The sequence below is a fragment of the Aythya ferina genome, assembly GCF_964211825.1.
Source record: "Aythya ferina genome assembly, chromosome: 2".
In the NCBI taxonomy this organism is placed as follows: domain Eukaryota; kingdom Metazoa; phylum Chordata; class Aves; order Anseriformes; family Anatidae; genus Aythya; species Aythya ferina.
Genome location: NC_140297.1, coordinates 31,607,564 through 31,632,756, shown reverse-complemented (window position 1 = coordinate 31,632,756; position 25,193 = coordinate 31,607,564). Strand labels below are relative to the sequence as shown.

Here is a 25,193-nt window from a genome sequence, read left to right as displayed (position 1 = left end):
ACTAAAGTTCCCTAACTGCGCAGAAGCAGCCAGAGACACTCTCCAAGAGCTACACAAAAGAGGCTTTGTCTCAGCTGATGAGAGATCCCTTTGAAGCTTGGGAATCCTGACTGGCAGCATTTCATAACTGGCCATCATAGGGTTGGAGCAATGAAGAATGGAAAAGAAGGAAAAGATGGGAAAGGAAAAAGCAGGAAGGAGAGAAGGTAGGATCAGGTCAGAACGGATCTGGCTGAGAGCCCATGATGTCAACATATATTTTGCATTACCACACCCATGCCATTTTTTGTTTTAAGACTTTCTTATCAAAATGGAAATTTCCAGTCTACTTTTGCCTTTTTGGTCAGAAGGTGGGAGACATCTCATAACTGCAAAGACATATTACAACCCACTGTTAAAAACAGAAGTCCTCAATGTAAAGATACATCGTAAGACATAATAAGTCTATACTGAGAGAAAGCACTTTCATTTTTAAGAATGCATGCATTGCTAGTTTATCTATCAGATTACAGGCATTTTTTTAAATGACCTAATTCTGACTACCTGGAAATAAGCTGATATTGTTTGATTATTAATATTTCCAGATTTAGAAAACTCTATAATTCACTTCCTGCTTCTATACTGTAATGTGGTTACAAAATATTTTTACTCTTCTGTGTTTTGCTTTCTCCATTCACAAACTGCACAGCTTCCTTGTTGAAAGCTGTAACAATATTGTAGCTGATTCTTGTACAGCAGCAAGTGTTTACTCTTTAAGATGTAAAACATTCTAAAGTTACACAAATCTTTTCCCTTAAGATGTTTTTCTTCACCACTGTCAACTTCCCATATCCCTATTATATAAAACTCAAAAACTTCATTCACCTCTCTGATCAACTGTTCTTTTGTCTTTTCATTATTATATTTTATTTAATTAAATGTCTTTAACTGTGGTTGCAATGGCAGAAAATACAAAGTAAATTAAGCTTTTACTTTCAAGTCTTTGAATACAAAAGAATCAAAAATTTATTTCATTTGTGATATTCTATTGTTGACTCTGTTATTTTCACCTCCTCTATTTAAAATGTATAACTCTGATCTTATGAGCAAAGAATCCTAATATTAGATATTTCAGAGAATGCAAGTGCTAACCATAAAACTTTTTCATTGGATATAAAAGGGCACTAGAGATTACTCTCCACATTTAATAATAGGACAGGCTATGTTTCACTGAAGCCAAGCAAGAATGGTAGAGAAAGGATTAGACCTCAAGCATTTGTGATTCTCTCACAAGTTTTGAAACTAAATCTTGCTTTTCTTGAAAATATCAAAATTTCTCCTTCTTCCAAGTGTATTTCCCAGTGCATTCAACAATTGCACTTTTCTCATAAATTGATAGGCTTTCAAGAGTTTCTTCATCATTTAACTATAATGGGATCTCTTATGAAATGTTCATCATAGGGACCACCAGCCATGATGCCTGATCTGTATGCAGTTCAAAGATGATGTCCAGTGACCAGCCACAGCACTTTACCAGGGCACTGTCATGCTCACACACCTCCACAGTGCATCTGTATGGGACTCAGCTGCCTTCCACCTCACCTGTGTCCTCCTAGGAGGCTTCTAGGGGGCCAATGCCCATTCCCCTGGTTAGGAAGAGACTCTTTTGGAGTTGTCTTTCCCTTCCATTCCCAAACAGATGATATTCCTCTGGCCACTGAAGAAATGGTTGTGAGGGGAAGTACACGAAGGAAGGTTGCCTAATCCTTGATTAGTGCTTTCAACTTTGCTCTATTGTGTGAACACCTCTGGGGAAAAATAAAAAAGAAAAAATAAAAGAAAAAAATACTTCAACATTATCTTCTTCTTTCTATGGCTCAAGACAGGAAAGTAAAGAAAATCCCCCGATGATTAATTTAAAGGGCAAGGAGGGCAAGGAGTTAGGGATTTTTATTTTGCACGTCTGAGTGGATATCAATGGATGTTGACATTTTTCCTTAAGGTTTACTATCTGTCCTCAAAGGGTAGGAGTAGCTGGGAGAAAGTCTCTGTTGTGGATGGGACATAGGAGACAGAACTACCAACCCCTGTAGCCTCAAGAAAATAAAATGTATAAAATATTTAAACTCTCTGAATATAATTTAATTGGGACTTGCCTACAACTCTCATGCTCACTGATTTCACTTAATCTATGCTGGCAGAGTACATCAGGCTGGCAGAAGTGCTGCTGCATTACAGTGCCCTGACTTCGTTAAAACACCGAGCTGCAGCTAAACTGGAGCAACCTTATGTTTATCAAATCCTCAGCTGGCCCTGATGACTCAGGATGGAAGCTATCCCTAGAAGAGGGGAAGTGTAAGGAGGCTGCCCTCCACTGCACACCTGGAAGGGTGCATTTATGAAAAAAGAAGACCCTGCAGGTCCCCGTGCCAGGGAATGGACTGTCACCCTTCTGTGTTCCCCTCCCCAGTACGTTATCGCCCTGGGAACAGCTTCTCTTAGCACTTGAGGCAGCAGTCAAAGAGCTCAGAGTGGAGCCACTCTGTGATTACACTTCACATGTGCTCATGTGAATGCTTTATTATGGTCTTTAAAACAAAAGCAAACATGTTTTATTTTTTCTATATCTTCATGACAGTTCCCCGTGTCATATGAGTGAGACATAGGAGACTGAAGGACTGAAGTAATGACCCCCTTAGCCTCAAAATACATACGTATATAAGTATGTATATACGTAAAATAGTAAAGCCTATGAATATAATTTCCTTGGGAATTGTCTACAGCTCTTGTGCTCGCTAGTTTCACTTAATTTACCAATCATGAGCACATAGTCTAAGTTCCAGGTGATTGTCACCCCACCTCATGTACTACTCTGCACTTATATGAAGCCCTTTTACTCACAACCCCCTGCTGCCACTGATAGCCCCCATTTTGGGATGCTTGGAGCTCAGTCTGAGACAAACCAGTGAAAAGACAAAAGTCAGCAGTCATTGAAAGGAGACTTGTCAGGGTTCAAGCACACCCACTACCTCTGCCACAATTCACTTGACAGGGAGCAGAGTGCCATGACTGAAATCTAGCTCATCAGCACCAAGTCAAATATTTGCCATCTCTCCAGGTAGGTCCCACTTCACGTCTGAGCTGGCGCCAGCTGGGCTCCTCGATGTTAGCTGACAAGACATCATAAAAGCTCAGAAGCAACAGTTGCTTCATGTGCAAACAGGTACTTATTAACATCTCCTTATTGGGTCTGACACAGTGTAATATCTCCTGTATTCTTTCTGAATTAAGTACACACAGGTGCTGAGAGCTTCAGCTATAATGATAATTACTGCTGATAGCCAGGAACATCAGGGCACTTACCACCAGCTCCTGTCCTGGGAAGCTCTTCTGGGTGTATATGGTATACATCCTTCTGCTTCCTCTGGGACTTTGCTCTTCCTTCTCCAGAGCAATTCAAGGCTGTGCCATCATTGCACAAAATTGCTTTCCATTCTTTACCTCTTTGAAAGGAGTATTTTCTTTCTTGCATGAGGTCTCGTAGCTCACTTGCCAGGCTCTGTTACTCTGAGTAGTCAGACAGGAATTGCATTATGACAGTTACAGCTGCCAGCTTTCTGCTGAAATTTTGGGAGGCAAAGATCTATTCATTTCAGTCAAATAGCCCAGCATTTTTCTCTTGGACTTACAACATTCATAAAATAGATATTTCTTCTTCTTTCCTATCCTGTATCAAAAAACAACCTAGCTTTAATATAGACATTTGCAGCTATAGTTCTGATAGCACATTGAATAGAGGAATTACTAATACTGTTTCAAGATAGGAAGTTCAGTAGAAAAAAATCAAGTGACATACCCCAGATCGCTGAGCAGGCATGACACATATAGTAGTAAAGCTCAGGTCCACTGTGCAGAGGAGCCTTCCTGTACAGCATAGCAGAGTTGCAACAGGGTCCCAGTGCTGAAGAGCTCCTTCAGGGTCTTCTACAGAATAAATAAATACTATTTCCCACTAACACTCCAGGCATTTCCTGCTATTAAGCTGTTCGTTGGTTAACATAGCAATGCCAAAAGATCAGCTTTAAAATATTTGGCAACCAGAGTTGCAATTAGTCTCAAAAAAAGATGTTGCCCAGATTGTTAGAGGTGAATAATACTTGCATGTTGCACTCTCTTGGCACCAACTGCTCGCCCAAGTGCCTGGATATAAGTTATGTCCCTAGCAGATGTCAACCAAGTTAAAAAAAATTGTTCATACTGTAAGTTCACATTATTTCCAGCATGTTGAATAGTATCTGTGATAAAGAGCTTTGCATCTGACTGAAAGAAGCAGCTTTTCTTCTCTGAAGTGACTTTCCCGGCCCTCCCTTTTTTCTTTCAGGCACCTAATTGTCTTGGGAAAAAATGACCTGTTTATCAAGTTAAACAAAACAACTGCTCTCCAGAACAGACCAATAAAACAGGATTTATATGAAGAGCTACACTTTTATTGGCTATTGGCTTAAGCTCTTTGTCCTAATTTAGGACAGTATCATTTTTATTAGTTTTTTTCCCCCTGTTGAAAAGACTATTAACTATATTGTCATAAATAAGGTACTACATTGTTTAATATGACTGTTAAAAAGGAGGTTTATAGCTCACATGGTTACAAGGGTTCTTTTAGGTCTCATAGTAATTAATAGAAATAGATGTATAGCAATAGTTCACAACATGCTTTTGTTCGACCTTTTTGTCCTACATTTTTGACCACTTTGGGACTGCTTTATGCAATCGCTCCAAAAGCTAACATTCATTGCCCTCTGCTGGCTACATCTTTTATTCAGTGTAACTTGCTGTGCACAAACTTGAATATTAACTGGGAAAGTTACAGGGCACCCTAGGCAGGCTGCTAGAGGTAGGAGCTCTCTCAGAGACTACCAGAAGCAAAGCTGTGGTCGAGCTTTGCTGTCTATAGCATCCATGTTAATGAGTTTAATGCACCGTCTCACTCTTGCTGAGGGCAGAAATCACCTTGTGAACAATCAGAGTGAATATTCCTAAAATATTCCTATGGTGCAGTCCAGCTTCTCACCAAGGAATTTCCATAAAGCCAGGGAATGTGAGAGTCAGCTGTTTGGTTTTCAGGGAGAGGTGAGGGGACAGAGCTGAACTAAGCACTGAAGCAAAGCTCATCTCTGTCTGCCTTAGCAGGGAAGGCATTCATTGTGGAGTAAGTGCACTGGAGGTCTAGGAACCTTTGCACTGTTTTTGCCTTTGCTATGCCTATTTCTTGAGTAAGTACATTGTGTGTTTCAAGAGCAGCTTATTCACTAAACACTGAAAAAACTCTCACTTCATACATTCTCCATGTGCTTGGCAGGTGCTGATCACACATGCTGTAGGAAGCTGGCTTTGAAAAAGTGATGAAAATTCTCTTTCTCACAGAGCTAATGTAGCTCATGACTCTCTGACTCTTTATTTTTTCAGTCATATCCTCTTCCTTGAAAACAGTTTTGATATGTTTTTGCCAAATATAAGATGGCATATTTAGTAAAGCACCATGTAGACATTTTCATTCACCAACAAGGAGTATATTATACAAGTTGAAGCCTACATGTGCTTTATGTAGGAAAAAATATTTTAAATGAGGAGATGTGGTGGTTTTACTCAGCTGGGCAGTTAAACTCATAGGAAAGGGGGAGAAAATATGATGGAAAAGACTCAAGCGTTGAGATAAGGACAAGGAGAGCACTCAACAATTACCATCATGGGCAAAACAGACTCAGCATAGGGAGGTTAATATAAGTTATTGCCTATCAATAACAAGCTAGAGCAGTAAGAAAATAAAAACAAACTAAAAATACCGTCTTTCTCATACACCCTTTTCTACTTCCTCCCCCTAAGTGGCACAGGGGAACAGGGAATGCAGGCTCCAGTCAGTCCCCTCCGCCACTCCTTTACGGTCACTCTCGGCCCCTGCTCCACGTAGGGTCCCTCCCACAGGATGCCATCCTTCCCAAACTGATCCTGCTGGGGCTGCCCACAGGCAGCAGCTCCTCAAGAACTGCTCTCACATGGCTCCATACCACAGGGTCCATCCCCCAGGAGCAAGATGCCCCAGAAAGGGTCCCCCACGGGCTGCAGTTCCCCCCAGTCCTCCTGTTCCTGCATGGGCTTCTCTCCAAGGGCTGCAGCTCTGGCCCCAGGGCCTGCTCCTGTGGGGGCTTTCCATGGGCTGCAGCCTTCTCCAGGCCACACCCACCTGCTCCACTGGGAGCTCCTCCATGGGCTGCAGGGTGGAGATCTACTCCATGTGGGATCCATAGGCTGCAGGGGGACAGCTTGCTCCACCAGGGACCTCTCCACAGGCCACAGGGGAACTGCTGCTGTGTGCCTGAAGTACCTCCTGTCCTCCTCCTGCACTCACGGTGGTGTCTGCAGGGCTGGTTCTCATTCCTTTTCTTTTCCCTTTCTTAAGTCTGCTTTCACAGAGTTGCAAAAAACACTGCTTATTGGCTCAGCTCTGGCAGTGGTGGGTCCCCTTTGGAGCCAGCTGAAACTGGCCCTTGTCTAACACGGGGCAGCTTTTGGACTCTTCCTCACAGAGGCCACTACTGCAGCCCCCTACTACCAAAACCATGCCACATAAACCCTATAGAGGATAACAGAACACTTTGGGCATCTTGAGTTCAGCAATCAGATAAAAATAAATTCACAGAGTACTGGACATAGCAAACTGGAGCTGAGCTGTTTTTAATAAAGCAACAATAGCCTTTAAAAAACTTTGGGATGATATAAGGAGGAGGAAGAAAAGAAATGTTATATGAATCATGGTCTTGTAATGGAGAAGTGGCTATTTCTCTGTTGTGCTGTCTGAGTTCTTCAAAATTAGCAGTATGGTGCCCCTGTGGTTTTCTTTCAAAGGGTTTAAGATACACAGGACTGCAGTGATTTTCCCACAGTTCATCAGTGGACTTTACCAATGCTGCCTATAATTTTCAAACTAGTTCCTGGAAACTCTCAAGACTCTGCTAGGTCTGCTAGGTAGGCAAGGGATTTCACATAACATCTCTGAGTTCCTCGTGCACAATAAATTACAGAAAGTCCCCTTTGTGTAGCTGTCATTGAGCCATTCAATATTTAACACAGCATTTCCTTTAAATGAAAAACAAAGAGTGAGGTTGTTATTCTGTTAAATTCACCTTTTAATAACAGCTGTATACAGCTCCCTAGTTCCTACCACTGGAAACTATTCATCCTCATTGGGTCTTAGACCATTCTCAATTTATTAGCAGATAATATGTTGTAAGAAGAAAGCTAGGATTTTCACTGGAGCAAAAGATGAGGTCCAGTCCTCTGACTGACAGCTTATGGAGAAGCTGCTCAGCCTGAAAAAAACCCCTTGGCTTCCCCAAATGCCACATGCTCTTACAGAATTATGGAATTATGGAATTGTAGGGGTGGGTTGGAAGGGACCTTAAGAGATCATCGGGTCCAACCCCCCTGCCAAAGCAGGTTCCCTAGAGCAGGTAAAGTCAATGCGCTTAGTCAATATGCTGCACAATTAAGGCCCAGAAGTTTCAACGTTACTTAATTTATGTACTTCCCTCTTCTACAGTTTGGTTCCACACATTTTGAAGGAGAAAACAGCTGTTCTAAAACCTGTGAGCATGTAAAAATGTGAGGTATTCTTTCCTGTAGCTCAACAGACTCTTTATGATGACTCCCAAGTTTATCTGTCTGAGAGTGAGTCAGAAATGAACAATACAGTGTGGAAAGGGGAAGTATCCTCAAATGGAGGTAATGCTGACAGTGGCTAGAGCCAAATTCTTCACTACCACAACAGTTTCCCACCTGGGACTCATGCTGGCCATCGTGCCATGACTGTGTATCTGCTTTATTCAGCACCAGAAGAGAACACTTCCGCCCACACACCTCCTGGGCTTGAAAACAAACATACAGTGTGACCTAATGCTTCACACCCAGTGCAGATTAACCTTCAAAAATGATATCATTAAAATGATGTGCTCCTGCGGGTTATTGTGAAAAGCTTGCATTAGACAGCTAAGTAGCTGTCCGGTTATCTAACATTTTGTCTTTATGCAGCCAGGATCCTGGATAATGATTGGAGCTAAGTGCCAAAAGAAAGTAAAATGCATTTGGGATTTAAAAAAAAAAATAAAAATCAAAACTACTTGAAGAGTTGAAAGTAAAGCATTTACACTCCCAGGAGACAAGACAGAGACACAATAAATCCTTTCCTCTCATTAGAACCAAACATTAGAGTATCTTTCCTGTTCAAGAAAAACCACAGAAATGGGAAATGTCATTTATGAATAATTATCCCTCTTTCTGGGTTCCTGCTCACTTTACCAAGCCATCTGTAAAAAAGGCCCCACCTCCATCAGAGCAAAGGCAAAAGAAAAATTATTTTTAACAAGATGACAAACTATCAGGAGGGGTCCTCAGCAAGACCTTAGAAAATTGATTAAAAAGAAGACAGGCTGCTTTTTAAAATGTTATGAAATCAGATTTTCTAATGGTATCCCATTGCTTTTTTGTATTCTCCATTAGTCTGCAATGGAAAATGTTCAAAGGATCTTGCCGTGAAAATGCTTCCTATAGAATAATGAAAATCTCTACTTCCATCTTGAAAGCAACATGAATACTGGCCTGCTATACATTAAAACAACAGACAACAAATGAAGTTACCATGCAAGTTCTGGGAAAGGGAAATGTAAACTCATACTCGTCTCTCCCTTGTTCCTTTTGATGTCATACATTCATTCATCAAAGAAATACAGAAACAAAATTGAGCAGAGGATAATGAGTCTGAGGAAAAGTTTCAGAAAGTTCTGGCTTCCCTTTTAACAAACATCAAATCAACAACACATCGTTAGTTCATAAGAGACCCCATCCAAAATCAGTGAAATCAGTGGGAAAGCTCCCAGTTGGCTTCAGCACGCTCAGAATCAACAAAAGCACAATTACAGATGTTTAATTTTTTTCAGTGAAATTACATTTTTAAATGAGAAATAGCTTTTTAACAACAGTGAAATTCTCATGGGGCCATTTGTTTTCATTTATCTACTTTTCTTTCCTTGGTGAAGCAAGCTGGAAATAAATAAATAAAATGTTTTTCATGTCTCTCATCCCCCAAACTCTAAAATTCATTTCTTTCTTTTGCACTGGAAAAAGGATATATGAAGCAGCATAATAGGGAGAAAGGTTCAAAAAGGCATCACAGTGGTCATGCAAGGGAATTGGCACACCTGGAACACTATGTCTGCTAGAAGGACAGGATGAATTACCCCTGGAATGGGCAGTTTGGTCGGTTCTCTTACTTTCTTTGTTGCCCTAGCAAATAACTTCTTTCTCCTTTGTCTTTTTTTATGTTGCGTACAAACTGATAAAAGAAATGCAGATATGATACTGAATGGAATCTGAGAAAAACTTTCAGAAAGTCTTAAAATAATTTGACAGAACGGATGAATTTCAAACAAATAATACAACTGAACAGAAACAGAAACCATCAGCTGTTTCTTGGTCAGTTGCAGGTACAAGGGGACCACTCATAGTCTACATGACAGTCTGCAGAGTTCTCATTCATTATTCTTACCACATCTGTCCATTCTCTTTTTTGAGAAACATTTAAATGCTCAAAGCAAATCCCTATCTTCTATAGTAATGCCTAGAAGATCACCTTGTTGAGCTTCTGTGAAAAAAAAAGGGGGAGGGGGATGGGGGGGGGTGGACCGGAGGAAGGTATTATTGCATTATTATAATTTTTGTGGATTTTTTTAATTATTATTATTATCATTCACTATGTAAATCTATTTTAACTGGCAATAAATTAAATTAATTGTCCCCAATTCAAGACTGTTTTGTCTCTGCTGATAACTTCTAAGTAGTCTCCATGTCTTTATCTCAACCCACAAGATATTCATCCTATCATTTATTCATTCTACTATTGAGGAGGGGGAGTGAGTGAGCAGCTAGGTAGGTACCTGCTGGCAACATTTTTTTTTCTTTTTGTGGGGTAGGGACTACTGAGAATAAAAATCTACCTCTGTTGAGAGTGTTCTCAGGCTTCCGTCTTCATGCCTTTACTCTATTAAATAGTTTTGGAAGTCCAATAACTTATATTTATTTAATGATTTGCATTTATTAGCTTAAAAAAATATATGTTTCAAGGTATTAGAATTCTGTGTGTATTTTTTCAGTGTTGAGATCTTTAGACATTCACATGTGTCTCCTGGAACTAGTATTTTTGGTGGAAAAAATGCAACAAAGTGTCTGAAGAATAAAGAGGAATTTAAAAGGATCTTTATCAAACAAATTTTGGAAGATAGCCCAGCAGGAAGAACAAGGACTTGAGGTAAATGCAGATAAACCTATCTTTTCATTTTAAGAAACAAAGTTTGACTCAGCTTTTTGAGGATAGAGGGAAGAAAATAATACAACCACCACTTCATGACGTATTGATGACACCATGTTTTGAGAACTGAAAAAATACCCCTGGTGTCATCTTTTCTATTTTAAATGTCCAACAGTGGAGATATTTTAACATTCTTCAGTGTATTTAAGACAAGACTGATAGGGAAACTGGTGGGGGGAAAACTCTTCTTATATAAATGTATAATAAGTAATGAGTTATGTTATAACTTACAGGCATAACTTACAATATATAGAAGAGCATATAAAAATTTGGGTTGCTATTTTGTCTACTATTCAGAGTAGTTAACAGTCTGGTTAACTACTGCTAAAGGGAAACAGTACTAGTGGTCAAAGTCAATCCACCACAATTTTGGTTTTACTATCATTTATGTTGCACTACTATTTTGGAGCTCCAGCTAAAATATGAGTTCATACGCATAAGATGTTTCAAACATACAGATCTCTTCTCATTCTATGCCAGCCACTAAAAATTAATAACACTAAGAAGACATCTAAATAAATGCATTAATGACATCATTTTCCCTTCTTTCTTTTGGATTCTTGTAAAGAGTTACACATATTTTCCACTACACTGCCATCACCCCAAGAAGCATTGTGTTTAGCATTACTAAATTCTGGAGTAACAGTCTCTTTTTTCCACTCCAAATGTGTTTTAATTAGCAAAATCTTTGAGCTTTGAGATTTACTACATGTCAACACATGGATTGATGTTGCTTGAGTTCATAATACTTTCTCTTCCACTTCATAACTGTAATTTACTGCATTCAAGCATCCTATTTGTTTTGCTAACTACTGATACATATTGGCCAAACACATATGCTGAGCTCTCTGCTGTCAGGCCTCAATAACAGAGCTCCTGAACAGCACTAAGTGTTGGGAGACTGTGGTGATCTGAAGCATTATACCCAAAAAAACTAGGTCATGCAGAAGAGGAAGATTCTCTGCTGTCTTATCACATTTAAGATGTCACTCTTCCAATCTGCAGTGTTCAGATTCTAAATCTGTGTTCAGATTCTAAATCTAAGTGTTCAGTGTTCTAAATTCACTTAACAGGGTAGGTCTTACTGTAAGTGCTGAGAAGGAGTTAGAGTCCCATACCTTGACCTTGGTCAAACAAATTAGAAATGGCTACCTGGTTATTCACATTGGAAGGTCAAAAGTGACTGTACTTAATATGAGGTGCACCACTCCCTTACAAGCTATGACCTGCATAGACTAGTCTATTCCAACTGCACTAGCTTCTAGGATTATGTAGACACAAAATTTACACAGAAGTTCAAATAACTGTCAGACACAAAACAAATCTTACATGTGTCTTTCTACCCAGTATTGTTATACATCATATATATGTTCCACATTTGCATTCATCCTTAGTTTTACTAACAAATTGTCAGGCCAATTACACAGCTAACTCTTCTCTATTGCATTCTTCATCCCTTCCATCTGTCACTCTTTCAGTCCTTCTCCTCTTTTGCACTCCTTCTCTGAAAATCCTTACATTATTGTGAGGTAAAATAACACTCCATCCAAACTAATATGGACTTACTTGTTGGCACAAGGTCTATGTCACTTCTTAAGGTAAGTATTGGAGCTTAAGACACAGAGATCTTGAGCTTTAGTGGATCTGTGCATAGCATCCCAGTGTAAACTAGAATTTTTCATGGTTACCCAACATTGTAGCATTATGTTTCCTGAATATTGCCACGTGGCCTGAAAAGGACAAAAAATGCACTATACTTTCTGTTTTTACAGAAGTATGTGAAAAAAAAATGTTTGTTTTCCATATGCAGGAACTCTATGAACTCTGTTTTTCTCTAAAGACATTCAGAGGTCCATGACCACAGCTGAAAATGTTTTCTGTCATCCCTTCATGTTTCCTATAACAATCCAGTACACTACCAGAAATGTCTAGAATAAGGCCAGATAGTTTCAATTAGTTGTTTCAAGAAGATGTCTTTTCAATCACAACTTCTTACTTAAAGGGCAGCTGCTTGGGTCACATTACCCGTCAAGAGCCAGACTTCATGATTATTGAACATTTCTGTACATCAGTCTCAGAAGAAAAGAAAGAACAGACTGCATACATAAAACAGCATTTCATAGTAAGAATTACTTCAGGTACATGGGCAATCATTGAAAGGATAGAAATCATGAGAGAAATATAGCTGTACTGGATTATTTAATTTGATTTTTTCACTGACCACTGTGGCCAGAGCTGCACAAAATCTACAGTTATGTCTTGCCAACATTCCAAGCAAATAGAGGTAAGTATCAATAGACATTGTTTCTTCATGGCCAAAGGCAGCACCTTCTAAAGTCAGTGAAAAGGCTCTCAAAGACAATGAAAACTTGGGATGAGGTTATTGATTTCTGTTGTTTAGCCAGGAATTTAAAGAAAATGTAAGCAAGAGACCTTGCAGATGGCCATGTACAAAATACATTTTCCTTTTTTAAAAAATCTTTTTTAAAAAACAATTATTTTTTTATCTTTTTTTTTTAGAAAACAATAATTATCAGTTTCTGAAATGGGTGATTTTGAGATAAGAAATTATACTGTGGTACATGATATAAACCAAATCTGTCAGGCAGACATGGGTTTGTATTACTTAACCTGTGCTAATTCATTAATTTTAGTTTTTGCAAAACTGAGATAATTTGGTTCCTCTGCAAAGTTCACCAGTGAGATGGGTATAAAGGAAGGAATACTCCTTTCCTAACTATAGCCTCTAACACAACTGAGGGAGTCCATGAATAAAGTATCTACTGCCTACTCAAATCTATAATCTCAGTAACACCAACATAGATTTCACAGTAGCTGAAGAATCACAAAAGCAGAAATCCTCATTGCCTATTCCCAAAATCTCTTTCCCACCCTGTCTTAATTCAAGTTGTTTTCATTAAGTTGAAATCTGTCCCTCATAAGGGATTTCCGTAGGCAGATATCATACAGTGGCTCACCCCTGTATGCAAGGACCTAAAGTAGATACAGTACCATGGAGCACCTCCATCTGTGAAAAGATGTCACTGGACTGCCAGTAATTGATTGCTTTAACACATCAGCTTAAACTTTACTTCTTTTATTATAGATCTCTTTTATTAGAGATCTATTTTATTAAATCCATCCTTCCTTTTTTGAAATATGAAATTTAAAAAGCTATCAAAATGTTGCTTTGTATCACAATACTGCCAAGTACTGAAAAGGAAGTCCTGTCTAGACATTTTTAGACATATCTACACCTTATTCATCTCTGAAAAAAGATTTAGGTCCCGTTGTGGTAAAAGCAGTTTGGTTGATACAGGTAGTGGTTTGTTAAGCTTCTCTTGCACATCCTGTTCTCTGAACCGAGGAAGAATGAAGAAAATTAAGTTATTAAAAGCTTCAAACAAGTTATTTTCTTGTGGTAGGAAATAATGCTGTTAGCTGGGGAGAGGCACAACTGACTGCACATTGAACTTCCAGAGTAAGGTAACACTGTTTTTCAGAGAATTCTTGTAACTACTTTGCTAGTTAATCTCCATCTCACTAATGCAAGAGATTACATTTTTCCTTGTCTCCTAATACTGCTCATCACCTGCATTGTCTTCTAGAAGCTCATTGCTTTATACTGTTCATATTTAAGGAATTGTTTATACCACAACCATTGCCATGAAAATACGAAGCAATAACTCAGGATGAAGTATTCATATAATGAGGAACAAATTAAAGCAAATAAACACTTCACTTGAAAAACTTCTATTACTGTTGTGTTTTTTTATATATATATATTAATTACAGCAAGAAAAGAAATAACGAAAATATTACTGCTGATTTTTCAACTTCCTGGTAGTCTTCACTTTGCTCAGCTTACAACTGGGTTACATTAAGATTTTCTATGAAAACTCACATGGACTTTACATCTCTGTGTCAGAACTATTCCATGAAAGCTCTGATGAATGTACCATTATAATATATAATATATAATATACAAGATATAATATACAAGATATAACATATACTATATAATATATAGTATATAATATATAGTATATAATATATCATATAAAATATATAGTATATATTATATAATAAATATGAGATAACATATAAGCATAGAAAAATGATAAATACAACTGGTAGATGGTATCATCATAACACAATATGCTACATTTCCCAAGGGCACAAACATACCAAAAATACCTTGCTATCAAAATACAGAAATAGGGCTTTCCAAAGTCATTTATGAAATTGATAGTCCAAAGGAGTGGGACTCCTGAGACTCCCTGTGAGTATGGTCTACAGGCATTGCCACAGAGTCACAGAAAACATAGTTCAAGCAACCACTGAGGAATTTATTCAGGTCAGTGCTATATAAGAGAAAATTCAGGGAAATCAATAGGAATGACTAAAATATTGATTAGTAGTTAAATTGTGACATATAAAAATTAACAGATTATTAAGCACTTTGGAACGCAAACTACCTAAGTCAAAGACAAAGGTCAAGAGTTATTTTCCTGATGTCAGACATCATAAGCATGCAAAGACAATGGTAAATGTGATATAACATAATGAAACAAATTCTGAAAGAGAATAGAATAAGGAGTTACAAGAAAACCATATGAGTTTTTAGTTTGCTTTTTTAATAGAAATTGGTCATAAGTAACCTACCTTAAACTTACCTTAGATCTTCACTTTTAAGGTAAAAAAGTTGGAGCATTATCAAGATGTTCAAGCACTGTTAAGATGAACAAAGAGAAGATGCAGGAAGTAATTAATTTCCAGAGCTACTTTCTCATTCATTCCTTCATTGAGGTAAATTATCTTTAAGTAATAAAGATAATCAAAGGAGGCAGGTATATTTCTTCAATGGCAATAGTCACGGAAGAAGTCTGCATGTCTGCATTCACAGCTACAAAAAGATATTTTTAATTTATTCTTCTCTCAAGTTTACACAGCAATCCTTTAGGATACAGAATAAAAGAGAATCCCTCTTCATCCTGCCCAGAGACAATTGTGGAGCCTCATCTTCACCTGCTGTGCAATTGACTGCATCGCTTGTGCTTTCTCACCTTACCAGCTCATTCCTCAGTAGGTTATACCAACCGCACTTCTGTGAGTAATGTACTTTATCAATTACCAACTTAAGGCCTCCTCCACATCACAGTTGATTTCACTGATGTAGGATGAAACTCATACTGAAAGAAACAGGACATGGCTAGAGACTGGAGAGTACTAATTTTGTGTTTTGTTTTGACCTTGTGATGTAACAGGCAGCTGTTGAGTTAGGAGTGTTTTGCATAAAATAATGTGACAGCTAAGAGAGCACAAAGAAAGCGTTAGACCTTTTTTGCATTCCAGACTTTTTTTTTTTTTTTTTTTTTTTTTTTTTTGATGCATTTTGGATAGGCCCAGGCAACTGGCTTGGATAACCTGCATCATATTAACTAGACCATCATTTTTAGGATGAATTATTGCAACTTGAGAAGAAATATAACTGTTCAGTCATTTCAAAATGACATTTAAAAACTGTGATTTTTTTTTTCTGCATTATTTAAGAGTGTCTGGTACCCTGGCAGTGAAAAACCATGCAATCTGAAATTTGTCTTGAGGTATCAGACCTTTTTGTTGTCCTTTTCTACTTTCTCCCCTTATTTATTCTGCTATTTTCATTATGCAACAACTTTGTCCAAATGTTTATTTTTCATTGATAACATTTCTCAGTGATTTAGTAAATATTGATTGTTTGTTGGGTGTAATGATTAGAGATGAAGTTATATTGTTTTTCTTGTGTAAATGAATACACAAGATAAACCTGGACTACACATAGTCCAGATACACCACTCACCAAAGACATTGTGTACAATTTTTTTTTTTTTATTTTTTTTTAAAAAGTCAGAACCAAAGGACAGTGGAAAAGAAGAAAAGAAGGATGAGTACAGTTGCATGAATATGCAAAATGGGTGCTCAGGATAGCCTTAGATAATTATCTCTTTGTTGGTTTTGTTTGTTTTCATTTTGTTTTGTTTTTCTCTAATAACTATACTTATAAGTTTGCAATATCAATTCTCTCAGCACAGCTAGTCTACTAGTTTCAATTATACATGCTGGGATGATTTTTTCCAGGTTTTTCTGTGCTTTGACAGGTCAAAAATTATTTTAAGATCCACCTCTGGGATAAATTTTGATATATAAATTTTCAAATATCATTTTCCAGATGCTTCCTCTATGAATATGAGAGACATATGAGTATATCAAAGGTAGATTTGAGAGTGTCTTGCAGATTGTATCATGAACAAAAGAGAAAACCAGTTTGGTTCTTCTCATGCCCAAGAACTTTTCCTTCATTTAGGACTCAGTTATGAAAATAGAATGTTTATGGATATAAATTTGTAGGCTCTAGCTTTAAATATGCAATTGTGAACTGTTAAATCAAACCAAGAGTATGCCTTTAGATTCCTGCCTAGTTTAAATCACTTTGTCTTATTTTGTGTTGTTCTATTCTAACTATTTCTGCTTTTCCATCCTAACCATTTCTGCTGTCTGTTTGAGTGGGGTGAGGAACTAAATATGCTTTGTTCTAAGCCTGATTTAATATGATTATATTTCTGGAGTGTCATGAAATTCAAGAAATAAAAACGGAAATTCCTGTAAAAACCTGGGTTGAGTTAATCCACTACAGTGATGTTGTCTGGACACTGACCAGCTTTAATAGCAGCTCTTCTGAAAAGGATTGGGGTCTTGTTTGGCAGTATGCTAAGCATAGGCCAGCAGCATGCCCTGTCCTCAAATAGACAAAATTATTATTATTATTATTAATAATAATAATAATAATAATAATAATAATAATAATAATAATAATCTGGATTGAATTAACCAAAGTTCTGTTAGTGATTCTTCCCCTTTATTTGGCACTTATTTGACTGCATCTGTAAAGCTGCATTCAGTTTTGTACCCTTCAATAAATGCACACATTAGCAAGTGGCCACCAAGATGGTCAGGAGCTGGAGCAAGTGTACTTTGTGGAAAGTCTGGAAGATTTGGTCTTGTTCAGCATGAGGAAGAGATGGCTTAGGGGGAATTTAACAGTGCCTGCTAGGTTGCTAGGTTATAAAGAAGATGAAATCAGACTTTCCACTGGAGGAAAAATGAAAATAAATTGGAACAAGGAGAAGTTACTACATTCCACAATTAAAAAAAATAAAAAATTTTAAAAAAAGTAATATCTGAAAAATGGTTAATCATTTCAAGTTACCCAGAAAAGTCACAGAATACCTTTCCTCCAATGTTTTCAAGACCAGTCTGGACAAAGCCCTGAACAACCTTGTCTGAACTCAGTGTCAATCTCACCTTGAACATGACACTAGAAGAGACCTCCCAAGGGTACTTTCCAAACAATTTCCAGTTAGAAAATGGGAAATAGATTTCTGCTAAAGCAATTGAAGAAAACTTTGATTTCTCCAGTTTTAAAAAGAATGCTTTAAAAGAAACCAAAATAGCATGACCTGCTGGCCAATAGAGATTAATGAAGACAGGAAGATTGGGAAAGAAATTACTGGGTTTTAGAGTATCACCCTATCACCTTGTTACCCAAATACCATCTCAGCAGTATACAATTAATTTTGGCTTCACAAAGTACCTCTGAAGAGTTTCTCTGAAATGTGTTCAGTGTCGTACAAGGAATTGCTGGGTTTTTTCCTATTCTTGTTGTGGCCCATCTTTTGACTAAGCCTGTTTTTTTGGTTTGGAGGATGTTGTGAATGTACATGTAAGAGACCTCCTCTTTAGACTAATCCCAATTTGGCTTCACTAAGCTGATCTCCATTGAGTGCAAAGAGAGCCAGTGCATTGAGTGCATTGAGTGCAAAGAGAGACACTTGCTCAGATGCAGGTGTCCATATTTCAGGTGTCTTCATTTGCCAGAGGAAAAATTACCGTGGTATTTGTGTTATAATCACACTGGATCTGGGTATTTCATCTCAGATAGATACAAAAACATAGTAAATTGTGCTGTGACATCCATATAGCACTCTCATGCAACTTATGGCTACCAGCAAGCTGAACTAGAATTAAATCAACGTGCAAGAGAAGGGGAAAGTATCTGTAAGCCACTAGCATTCTCCCAACTAGTCCCATTCCCACCAGTGAGAACCTGTGCCAATTAGCTCTCCAGTATCACTATATCACAGACATAGTTTAGAATTCAGTCCAGTTCATGTTCTTATGACAGACAACAGACATTTCAGCAAGTCTCCTGACTTTTGGTATGTAATTTGTATTGTGTTTTCCTGCAATAATTCAATATTTTAATGACATAATTTATTTCTTTTATTTATTAACTCATTTAAATTTATCTTTCCTGTAGTATGGGCAAATTAGCTCATTCATTGTCAGGCATTCTTTTTCATTCAAGTCTCAGCACAGAAATCATACAAGCACTGGTGCAAACTATGCAGTTTTCCTTGTCCTCACTCAAGGGATGTCACAGAGCCCTGTGTAATTTGCATGCACCTCTCAAATGACAAACTTTGAACAGTTTTCTCAGTTTATAAGTAAAAATATCCCCTCACATTGCCTTAACCGCCAGCCCTGTAAACTTAACTTTTAGTGAAAATGTTTCTCTCTTCTCTGTCATTCATGTTCTTCCCTAAGAATAATAATTTAAATAAATAAATAAATAAAATTCAGCCAGCTCTGCTGTTTAACAGAGTGGCAATAATGTTTTTGTACAGCATAAGAACTGTTTTTATACAGTATCCTGAATTGCTATGGTTAAAATAAGGATTTTTCACCCTTTAGGAAAACCTTGACAGAAAAAGAATTTTCAAAACTACATTGTTATTATTAGCAAAACAATTAGGAAATGTTCTGGATAAAATTGCATACTGTCAAAAGATGAGCTTATGTTTCAGAAGGCATACCACCACATTTCCAAAAGAAAAAGATGGTTGGAGGTGATAGCACAGCACTCACTTAGCAAATGAGGCCAATCTCCTAAACATCTGCTTTTGGTCAATTGAGAAAGAAAGGACCTCTCAAAATGGTGACTGAGAACAGGAGTCTAGCTTAGTCTTTTTTTAGCATAGATGAGGTATCTTTCTCACTGGGAACATAAAGTTAAGAAACGTGAATACCACTTCACAGCCTTTAATCTGAACATAGTGGTCTCTCTGTGGGCTGTGTCTAATTTTCAGTGGTGAAAGTTGAGAGAGAAAGTTCATCAATTTGCATTTCACCATGGAAGTACAGCAAGGCAGAACCTGAACAGAACCCCATGGCAGTTACAACCCCCACCTCACCACAAGCCACACATCTTGAAACTTTGCACCAAAATTTTTCGGCCAAATGCCTGTTACAGAACTTCACATCTATAAGCAACAATAACAAGTTACTTTTTCAAGAAAGGGAAAAAGATAAAGCCACTGGAATCACTTATGCCATCTTTTGTACAACATGACCAACAACAATAACATATATCTGTAAGGTTATACCTGCTTTCTGAGACAGCTCACTAATTCAAGCAAAAGATAATCCTTTATTCTCAAATAATAAATAATAATAATTATATATGTATATAATTATAATTAATAATATATATATGTATCAGAGTATGACACATCTGGAAGCTGTTATGCAGGTCTTGGAAATTATCATCAGCAGCATATGAGTTAAACAGGTACATGCTGATGGCTAGGGTTTGTAATAGACACAATAAGGCTGGTTAGAGTATCAGTAACACAGACTTCAGCATTTAACATATCCAGATCTTGGGGCTTAAAGTCTCTTAAGGTTTATTTGAGATCTAACATCATCTATTTTTGTGAACATGCTAAAGAAGAATGCAGATATAATGAGATCCTCCGAAGATGTGACTGGAAGGATAGCTAATGAGACTAACATCAGCTGGTCGGAGCCAAACTCCTCATCTGGCACCTCCCATCCCAGTCCCATCTGGCTTGTCCAGATGGTGATTTAGAGTAGACTTAACCTATATGTTTGCATTCATCTATTTTCATCTCTGTTGCCTAAAGTAGCAGCTTTAGGGAAACTAACTTCTTCAGGCTAGTTATAGACTGAGCGAATCCTCCTATAGGGAGAAACACAAGTGGTTCCAGTTCTCTTCACCGTACAGGCTAGCCCATCTAGATCTTATAAAGATTGTTAAAGATGGAAAAGGCATTCCTACACAGAATTATTTCCACAAAGACTACTAGCAGATATTTCTGCTCAGAGTTTGAGGGCTGCCAATTGGAAAAAAAGCCTGGAAAATAAAGATATGGGTGCACTTATGGTCATAGAATGACCATAGGATGGATCATATTATGATTGAACATTAGTAATTAATACAGAAAAACCTTAAGAAGTCATAGGTAACTCTGGGTCATATCAGACAATGTGTTTCCAGAGACAGAGCAGTCATACAGGCCCCAGGTAGGACCATATCTGTCACACTGAGATACACTTCTGTTCAGGAAAGCTGAACTCCTGCTAGAACAGATACAGAAAAGGGCAAGTAGACTTGGTGAATACAGAAGATTTCTTGCAATGAAGAACTCAACTCCTCTTCTTTGTTTGGTTCAGAAGAATGAAGACCAAGTTGAGATATGATTTCCGTGCAGAAATACTTACATGAAAATAGAAGAATCATTGAATCATTGAAGTCAATGCTGGCAAGAATGCTTGATAAGAAATTGCCAAGCATTAAGTCTAGGCTAGCTAAACAAGAGTTTCTCTCAAAGGAGTACATTTCAAAGGAAGTTTTATGAAAGAAGAATGGGACAAAATTCTTAAGTAAATCTGAGGTAGTTCAATGCAGCTATAAGCGGGGTATTATGGTGTGGCTGTCTCCAGGAGTGGTAGACAGTGTTTGATGACTCACTCTCACTCCTATGTTTCTGTCTGTCTCCTATTAATCCTTGGCTTTTAAAAAAAAAAAAAAATAGTGAAGAAAATGCTACAGTTAAAAGCTAATCTGAAGCTAAAGATGCTTCTGTATTAACTATACAGGTTATAAAAGTAATAAAATGGCAAAAAGTTATGTTGGGCCAGGTTAAAAATATGTCCCAACACTGGAAGTGAACTGTTTCCCAGGGAACACCACAGTGTGATGTCCTACAGCTTTTAATGGTCTCAGAGATAAAGAAAAGGAACACCTGGGATACCTGCCAACATTTCAAGGTACATCCATTTTTCACATGCCCCCTGTTTCCATCTCTGCATCCCTACTCAAAGAGAAATTGTTTTAATTTAGATAATGCTATCTGTGTCCTTCTTCTCAGGTGTGAATTGTAATAAAAGGAGGCCATAGTAATCCTTAAAGGTTTTGGCACTGTTGTTTGTTTTTTTTATGTCTGTTTTGTTTTTTTATAAACTCTGATTCAAGTTTTCTGAATACTCTATATATCGACATATATTGTGAAAGATAATATATGCAAAAGCAGCTTTCTTTATTATGAATATACTTATCCTTTTCAGACTGAATAAAAAATGTTCTATGTTGCTCAACATCAACAGCAGGTTGGTGATGATGGGATGACAACTCCATGGATCAACTGCAGTGAATGAGCTCACAGTTTGTGCAGTGGCCTCAGATTATGACTCCACAGAATGCTCACTCCCATGAGCTGAAATCTTTCTATTGGTAAAGCAGCACAGTCTTCTCAGTCCACAAGAAATGATCAGCAAGAGCCCTTTCCAAGTAACTGCCTGTTGGGGATAAACACTGCTGCACCAGGACAGGTCTACATCAGAAGAGAAGCTTGTCTGGCTTCTTTAGGAGAAGCCTTCCTGGAGACTTGCCAGTGAGCTCAATCCTGTATTCTCTGATCCAGTATAAACACTCAACAACATGCTTAACTTTAAGCATATGAGTTGTCCCATAGACATCAATAGGGCTGCTAATGTGCCTAAAGTTAAATATGCATCAAGTGCTGTGCTGGAATGGGGCCAAGGACTCAGAAATTTGCAGGATCAAGGTTTGGCTGAAGAACAGAGAGTAAAAGGAAGACAAAAGCTGAGAGATACTGAGTTACTCTCATGCCCTCTTGCGTCAGTCTTTCATGGAAGCAAGCCCTGAGATAAACCCCTTATTATAATAAAAGTTAAAGGAATACCTGTACAGAATACTTAGACACAAAAAGATATTGTGAACACTCCTTTTTTACAGCCTACAATGTCTTGTGATTGTTATATGGTATTACATTTTAAAACAGATACAGTGATGTCACTGCAGGAAAACATCACAAAACATTACAGCAACAGGCATGTCTTTCAACAGATGCCTGCTTGACTCACTCTCACAGCTGCACCAAAGTACTCCAATGTGTTTCTGGAGAGCATTCCTGCTTGTGAAGTCTTTATTGGGACACTCTGACTGTAGGGGAATGCAGCCGCTTTTCATTTCTTGTGGCAGTCAAAAAGTTTCATTGAATATTTCTGAGCTCTCAATCTCTTCCAAAACACATGCCGAATTTCCTGGCACTCTTCCTTAAAATCTGGTCTGGGTTTCTACCCCTGTCCCCTCACAAATTACTTTAAGTGCATGTAAATTCCAAAATTGAAATAATATATATATATATGTATATATAAAATTAAAAGCATTCCAATTTTTCAGAATTGATTTTAATTGCTTTTCCAAGCTTTGTGATTTTTTATATTTAATCACTTTTATATTTAAACAATTTGTATTTTGAACTTATCACTGGAATCCAGCTAAAATAAGCTAAATAAATAAGCTAAAATAAAAACAGTTGTCCATTAACTATTAGTAATGCAACAGTGCCAACTAGAGGCATTGGGAATTATCAAGTTCTTCTCTTATGGACCACATCAATAAATGTGAAGGGTTGTAGAGCTATAAATACAGAAAGATCATATTTACTCTACAAAAAGCCCACCCAAAACCTCCAAACAGAAAGGTGTTTGCATTTAATTTTCTGTAGATGTTGATGTTTCAGTAAGTAATTTATTGAATCCAAACACCACAAATATTATCATTCAATTAAAAATTGCATCATCCAGAAACTCAGATATAATCAAGTCAGATCTCAGATTACCTCAGGCTCCTCAAAGAGTTGCTAAGCCATTTAAAAACCTTTGCAAAAATACCTCCAGGCCCTGGAGGTGGTCTCACCAAGCAGAGCCATGCTTGGTGGCCCCTTCAGTGCCTATGGTGGTAGGGCACAATGGTGTGCAGGTTCCCAGCATCTGGCAAGAGGACGCTGGAGCAGAGAGGATTGGGGATCTTCTGCAGGTCCTCATGCCTCCTCCTTTTACTGCAACAAAGCACTGGGGAAAAGCTCTTTCCAGCTGCACACTTCTCCACAGTTCCCCCACTGTTTTATCACCAAGTTAAACACAACCTATGTGTGGTCAGTCCGCTGGTGCAGAGAAAACTGAGGTTCCTGAGGATGCTCCATGCCTGAGGATGCACCATACGTGCACACACTGCACCCCTCCCAAGGAAGGGAGCTGGCAGCGTGCACGCTGGGGCATGCCAGCAGCCTGGGGGGCCAAAATGCCTTACAGAGGTTCTCCTCGCTATACTTCTGTACCACTCTTCAGACAGGGAGACACCTGAACCTAAACAGAGATGGCTTTTCTTCTGGCAGAAGGATTGTCTGAAATCTGCACAGCTAGAAAAACAGTGTCACAGAAAGGTCTGTTGGTGGAAGAGGAAGCTCTGCCTGTTGGAGCTGACATAACAGTAAATAAACATCCCATAGAGAACATTTTGTACTTTTAGGCTGGAGGGTGGAGCCAGCAAGATCTAGTCCTGGTATCCCTCTTTTACCAAAATACATTTATTCTGTAAATCTCAGTGAAAATCATCAAAAATAATACATTCCATTTTTCCCTTGACATCTATACAAGCCTTTCCTGGGGCTGTAGCACAGGGCAGCTGAAGGACAGAAGAATCAGAGCATCCCAAAAGAGCAGAGGAAACACTGGGGGGGGCTGAAGGTGACAGTACTGGAATAAGATGAAGGCTTAGAAGTGAAAACATAGGCTTTGGCCTGGGAAGCTGAGAATACAGCTTGCAGCCAGTATAACCACTGTAAAATCTTTTTTTTCAATAAATCTTTTTTCCAGTTATATTATTATACTTATGTTCCATAACTATGTCTTTACAGGAATACGAAGCTAAAAAAGAACAGGGGTCCAGTGGAATCAAACCTCTGGGGCTCTGGCAAGACTGAAGTTATTCAGTTGACTGTTACCTAGAGCTCTACTTTCAACAGAGGAAAAAAAAAAATAATAACATCTGTTGTGAATCATCTTGTAATACCAGAAGTGACATTTCCACAATGGTGACTCTTCTGAAAGACACACACAGAAATAAAGCAGCATGTCATATCTAGATTTCTTTTAACGGCTTCATTGAAATGAACCAGAAATTTTCTAAAAATGATTTTTGGCTGTCAGTCAAAACCTAAGCCTAATGGACACTTGCAGGGTTTTTCCATTTATTCATGTTTCTGTTTGGCAGTGAAAGTTAATGTTCTGTACTCTGAGCCTGAAGCATAGTTTTCATCTCTGGTACTATTTGCTCTTTGATTGCACCCTGAGATCCAGACCTGTGTTAGTAGGAGCCAGATGTACCTCTCAACCACAAAAATATATGCTCTCTGAAGCTTTCTTGTGCTGTTTTTTCTAAAATTTGCTTGGGCATTGTGTCTATGTGATTTCCTAATTATTTTGTTTATTGATTTGCAAGGCATATTAGGCATGTGTAAAATTCTTTCATGGAGTTATAGATGGATGTTGCGGGAACCATGCTGAATTACAGCTGTCACGGGAGCTG

General features: G+C 38.0%; 1 long non-coding RNA gene across 1 annotated transcript; it reads left to right on the top strand.

Annotated features, from left to right (window-relative positions):
* Positions 1-25,027, top strand: LOC311432526. The gene is made up of 2 exons (XR_014690117.1): positions 1-206; positions 24,523-25,027. It is a non-coding gene; the product is annotated as an uncharacterized lncRNA (long non-coding RNA).
* The last annotated feature ends 166 nt before the right edge of the window (positions 25,028-25,193 follow it).